This window comes from Amblyomma mixtum, chromosome 2 (assembly GCF_055824585.1).
Source record: "Amblyomma mixtum isolate Tamu chromosome 2, ASM5582458v1, whole genome shotgun sequence".
Taxonomy (NCBI): Eukaryota; Metazoa; Arthropoda; class Arachnida; order Ixodida; family Ixodidae; genus Amblyomma; species Amblyomma mixtum.
Window position 1 is genome coordinate 238,814,701 of NC_143013.1, and position 6,162 is coordinate 238,820,862.

A 6,162-nucleotide genomic window follows, 5' to 3' on the forward strand; every position below is an offset into this window, starting at 1 on the left:
TCCGCTGAGATATGTGAGACAGATACTGCGCCATTTTCTTTCCTCAAAAAACAATTTACCAGAGGAAATGGCGCAGCAACTGCCTCACACATTGGTAGGCACCTCAAACCCGCTTTAAGGGAAGGGGTCAGCAGTCTTGGAAGGCGTAGAATTGAATGTCGTAGGGTTTGAGTCCCTGCCGGAAGTTGGTCTCCAACTTCACTAGCACATGTAGGCTATATGCAATGAGACGTCGTATGACGTCACTAGGAATGCTGCACACAAACGATTGCGTCAAAAGTTTGCTACGAATGTTGTCGAAAAAACGCGCCACATAGAGGTCGGCCAGTGCCGAGTATATGTAGACGAACAACATGTATAGCAGTGTCTAAAATGTCGGTGCTCGGCTTGACGTGTGCGGAACACTGCCGCTTGATGACGTCACCTTATTGTTCTTGCCATTGCTCGCAAAAAAAATACACACATACAAGCGCTGCTGGCGTTTCTTGTAATGGGACTAGTAATTCTTTCTCATTAAAACGTCGACATTGACACCGGCAGCCAAGTGCGTACCCACGGGCTGCATTGTCTATCAGTGCATCCACGTGTGCCGGTTGGCCGGGTGTGGAAGCTGAAGCAGGGTGCGTGGTTAACAGGGCCCGAGTTTAACCAGAAGCAGCTGCAGCGGTCGGTGATGAACGAATGGTTACAGTCTGACAAGTTTGGTTCCCAATAATATGGCAGGTCTTACCGGCACAGCCGGTCACGTGCAGCGCGTTCTTCAATCAGACGTCTAGCTTCTGCGCTCTTTCCTCGCGGAAGTAGCGCGCATAGAACAAGCACTGAAATTGGTATGTTCTGCGTGCATCTGCGCTGCATCCGTCGAATTGGAGATGCCTAGGCCGACCTATCGCCAGTTGTCATGATATCGTATTTAGTAATACGGTGTCCCGAAAGCAGCTCACTGGCAGAAGTGCAATGACCACTTTGTATGTCTTGGAAAGCGGCGCTTTGTAAGGCCTGCATGAGGAAGCAGACGCTCATCGCAGAAGTTCTAAAAAGAAAAGATACACGCCATTTTGGCATGAATTTGCATACTTTTCTGCAGTGCATATTTTTCTGCGATTAGTACGAACGTTGGCTACATCGAACGCGATCTCCGTCACGGTCATGTCTGCTATAAGTGGGGACGACTGTATTTGTCGTATTTGCCCCATGACGCGGCTCAAAAGCACTACCTAGTGGACTGAGAGCTCTTTAAGAACCATATACATCTCTCTCCACTTCACTGGCCCATTTATTGCGCGTAAAATAGATCCTACTGTCAAGTTCCTGATTGGTAAAGATGCCGGTTTATTTATGGCTTTTAGAGTAGGTACTGAAGATGTCTTTATTCTTTCCTCAACAATTCCCTTTTAACAGCGTCACACGCTCAATTCCTGAGGATAATGAGGAACTAAAATTTACAGTGTGAGAGCATTAGAAGCCCATGCGGCCAAAATGCAATGCCGGTCATGAAATTTGCTCATTGGCTGGAGATAGTGACGTCCCCAGACTGTACCATTCGTATTCATTGGAGGAAAGTGACGTCACCAGACCGGACATGACTCTGCTTTCGGTAAAGGCATCGCCTGCTGCTGATGCTGTCATTGTGCTAACAGATAATGGAATAAACTGTCCCTGTAAATTTCAGGTTCTCTGAGATCATGAATGGTAGCTTACCAATATCCCTGAAGAGAAAAGTATACAACAGCTGTATCCTACCGGTACTCACCTATGGGGCAGAAACGTGGAGGCTAACAAAGAGGGTTCAGCTCAAGTTAACAACGCAGCGAGCTATGGAAAGGAAAATGATAGGTGTAACGTTAAGAGATCGGAAGAGGGCGGAGTGGGTGAGGGAACAAACGCAGGTTAATGACATCTTAGTTGAAATCAAGAGGATGAAATGTGCTTGGGCAGGGCATGTAATGCGAAGGCAAGATAACCGCTGGTCCTTAAGGGTAACGGAGTGGATTCCAAGAGAAAGCAAACGTTTCAGGGGACGGCAGAAAGTTAGGTGGGCGAATGAGATTAAGAAGTTTGCGGGGATACAGTGGCGGCAAGTGACAAAGGACAGGGTTAATTGGAGAGACATGGGAGATGCCTTTGCCCTGCAGTGGGTGTAGTCAGGCTGATGATGATGATGAGACTTCGGTCGAGAAATGCCTTAGGCTGGTATTCTTTCATGGGCAATTCAAACTCTGGCCGGGAGGGGAGAGGGGATGGAGGTAAGTAATAATGAGCTGCATGTGCTTGTCAAACGTGTTCACGCGGGTTCTTGAGTAGCGCCTTCTGTTCGCAATATTTTTCTAAGCCGAGTGTTCGACGGTGTATTGACGTGCATTTCAGTGAGATTCATGTGGGTATTTTAGGTATGGTAATCTCCGGCCGTCACTGCGGTAGATCACTGCAGTAAACGCTTTTTATATTCCAGAAGTGTTTAAAGTGATACTTCTCACACTGATATTTCTCTCTGATTTTTGGCTACAACTGAGATTCGCAGATAGTCCCTCGGCTGTCGCAGATTACTGAGCACTCCTCGAGGTATGTCAAAAGTGTGTTTAGGTGCGAAAAAATGGAGGTTATTACTGGTTGCGCGGGATATACAGGCTGATCTGAAAGCAAGCTCTTTATTAGATAACTTAGCGAGTATTAAATTTTCCTGACTCTGAATGGCTCACACAAGGAGTCTGTTGATATGGAGCCTTTCCTTGATGGACACAAACCATAGCAAGGATACAAAGCCCGCGAAAATTTGACAGTGGTGTAACGAAAGAAAGATTCCGTTAAAAATCTAAACCCATACTTACACGAAACCTCTTCAAGGTTTCCTTCATATCGACATTGTACTTGTTTGCATCATCCTAGACAAGAAGAAAATACCACGGTCAGCATGATACATCACAGAAGGAGATGAAACGTTTTACCGAGTCTCGGGATATCATTCCCGTCATGAACACAATGTTCACTGGATTAGTATGGTGAGCAAAAATGCTTGAAACAGGAGAAGACATGCAGGAGTGCACAATAGAATGTCGGGAAAGACACAAAAACAAAAACTTAATGGCAGAAGGATGCAAATATATTACAGGTTTTCACAATATCGGCCTTGGAGTTTAGGCCGTAAAATATTATCATATTTAAGAGCGACAATGTTTTGTCGCAATTTTTAGACTAAGAAATCTTGTTTATAACAACTTCTATACATGTAAGTTCGCATTTCAATGCCCTAACTTTTTCAGGATTACCTCTTTCGTGACGAAGCAACATAACAGCAGCAAGTGCGTATATTGTCTATGAGAGGTACTTTGGAATGGAAAAATGATAAAGTTCTCGCAGTCTTCTCATACCGCTATCTTCATGAAGCGCGTCCAAGCTTTGCATCTTTCTCTTGCGACAAACCGACATTTTATCGCCATATGCACGATGCTGTAAATATTTCAGGTCCTTCATGTGAGTGAAATATCTTGCAGATTTGTTTTGTTATGAACCTATGATAAATGCTTTTTATAATATTACATATTTATTTTTAATGGCACGTGTCCTTCTCACTTTCTCTTTTGTCAAGGAAGGTGGGATTGTTTATTATGTGTTTGTTTTGAAGACACTTACAAGCTCTTGAGACAATAAACTGTAGAAAATATTATAATATACACAAAATGTATTGTAAACACGTTATTGATCCTATGCTCACCGGAAGGAGTCTATGATTTCTGATCCCGGCCACAGTTTTTGCAATGTTCGGCATGTGTCCAAAGACTAAAATGGCATTTTTCTCAGAAGTTTAAATTTATGTCTAAATAAGGTCGGGCCGCGAACGACGGGCGGGCAGAACTGGCGGCCGCGGAGTGAGGGAGACTATGCGCCTATACCTGTATTGGCGGCACTGCCACGTGAGTCTAGTGCTCAAGAGGAACATACCTGCCATACTCTAGAAATAATGACATGGGGAATACTAAACCTTTCTGAGCTCAATGTGTGCGCTTATGGTCAGAAACGAACAGCAGCTGTATATGCTTCTCCTATCATGTAAAAATGTTTTGCCGGTTTCATTAAAGCCAGATTACGCGTTCCTTCAGTGACAAGTTTACGGCCTTGGAAGCTTGCCTTGGCTTTCCCAGAAGCTCTTCGATGACGTGTTTTCATCAAGGGAGGTGATGCCTGTTACAGTTAAGCTGCGAATGCCAATGCCTCTGCGTGGTAATGCGCATAATGTTGTCTATCGATTTGGCTGGTGCAACTTATTGACAGGAATGTGTACACAGGAACATTACTGACGGGTAATCTATTACCGTGACAGCGCTAGAGCAGTTGTTCGTGAGAAAAGCCGTCTGCGTTGTCTCGCTTGCTGATGATTTGTCTAGAAGGTTGTGGCGTCACATACTGAGCTGTGATGTGAACTGATCTAAAAGTCGAGTTAAATTTTGTCTGGGAGTTTGCACCGTGACGAAAACGGCATTATGATATAAAAGGACACAAAGTGAATAATTCCGCTAGAAAGGAAATCGGGTTGAGTAGAGAATCAAACACAGGACCCTTGACTTGCGAGTCAGACACGCTACCCCTAGGCCAGCGAGGGACGTTCTTCCGACAGTGTTTAACGGAGAACTTTTTTGTCATGTGAGGTACGATGTCTCAAACTCCTACTGATTTATTCTGATTAGTACGTGTACTTGGAAGAGACACTAACCGAAAAAAAACAGCAAATAAACGTTAACGCTGTCGCGTCATACACTTAAAGCAGACATTAAGTGTTCCCTTAATTTTTCAACACTTCTAAAGAGAAACTCACGTCAAAGTAATCAAAGAAGGTGGTGCCACCGAGAAATTTTCTGGCTAGGTTTTGGCACCTCCTGCTCTATTTGCAAGACAAAAAGCGTAATTCATGGCTGGACAAAGACTATCACATTTTTTTCCTAGTTGGTGTCGGTTGTTATGATGTTATTAGCATTTGCATGTCCATACTTCATGCTATAAGATTACTTGGTTTTTTGAACACCTGCGGTTAGAGCTGGAAACGACAGTAGGTATCGTGGCGCCCTAATTCTTTCTCATTACTTCATCCGTTTTTGCTTAAAGGCTCAATGGAAAACTTCAAAAATGACATCTGATACGCTGTGTAACTTTATGATTAGCAGTTTGGACTTCAAATAAATAGGTCGCAAGAGCAGAATTAAAGACTGTTATCTTTTATTTTAGACATCAGACGAAAAAACTTCATTATTCTGCGAGCAACCAAGTGCCTCTCATTTATTCTTAAACTGGACACATGAGTACGCTCAAACCTTGGCTCAAAATATGAGACATACGGTGAAGGACTACACTGGTAAAGAGAAAAGAATATAGCTTGCCGGAAACAGTTTCTCCCAAACTTTGGCCAGTTTCACGAGGCAAACGTAAACACCCTGTTTGAAATCTCCTGGAGTCTGGAATAACGAAAATACAAAGTTACGATCCAGCGCCTTACGACGAAAGGAAGCAGAAAGACAATGTTTCTACCGTTGTGAGCTTACCCTTCTCTTCTCGTTCTCGAAAGCGTAGCATATTCTCCAAGCACCGCACATCTTGTCAGCTTCCTGCGTAGTTGTTGCATGTTCGGCACCGCTGCTTCACATTCATCACTGCTATGTAAGTCGAGGACAAATCACGAGGTACAGAGGTGGTGAGAGGGGTAGAATGTATTCCATGCTTATACTTATTACGCAGTGCTTTAGAATTGGGGAATTACAGAAACTCTTTCAGTCCTAATAACCCGTAATCTGTTAGTTTTCGTGGAACACATCTCGAGATAGCTATACATTGTGCTAAATATTTCATTTCGTTGAGAAAAAAAATGTCGACAAAGTTATCACGACGTTTCGGAGCTTACTCGGTTGCTATCTGCTAGTTCTTCTCTCACTTAAATTAAATTTGCCCTCTCACTCAAAGCGATCGCCGTTGAATGTTTTCTGCCGTAAAGTATAATTAGTTATCACTCATTAAGCCTGTGTGATATTTAAAAGTTCGTCCGATGAAGCGATTCGCAGTGTCTACTTTGGAGGTCAGCGATTCCTATGTTCCTAGAAAATTATGCTTTTTGTCTTTCATACGATATATTTTCATCTTTATGCCGGTGATTCCTTGAAGGCGGCACAAATAGCGCAA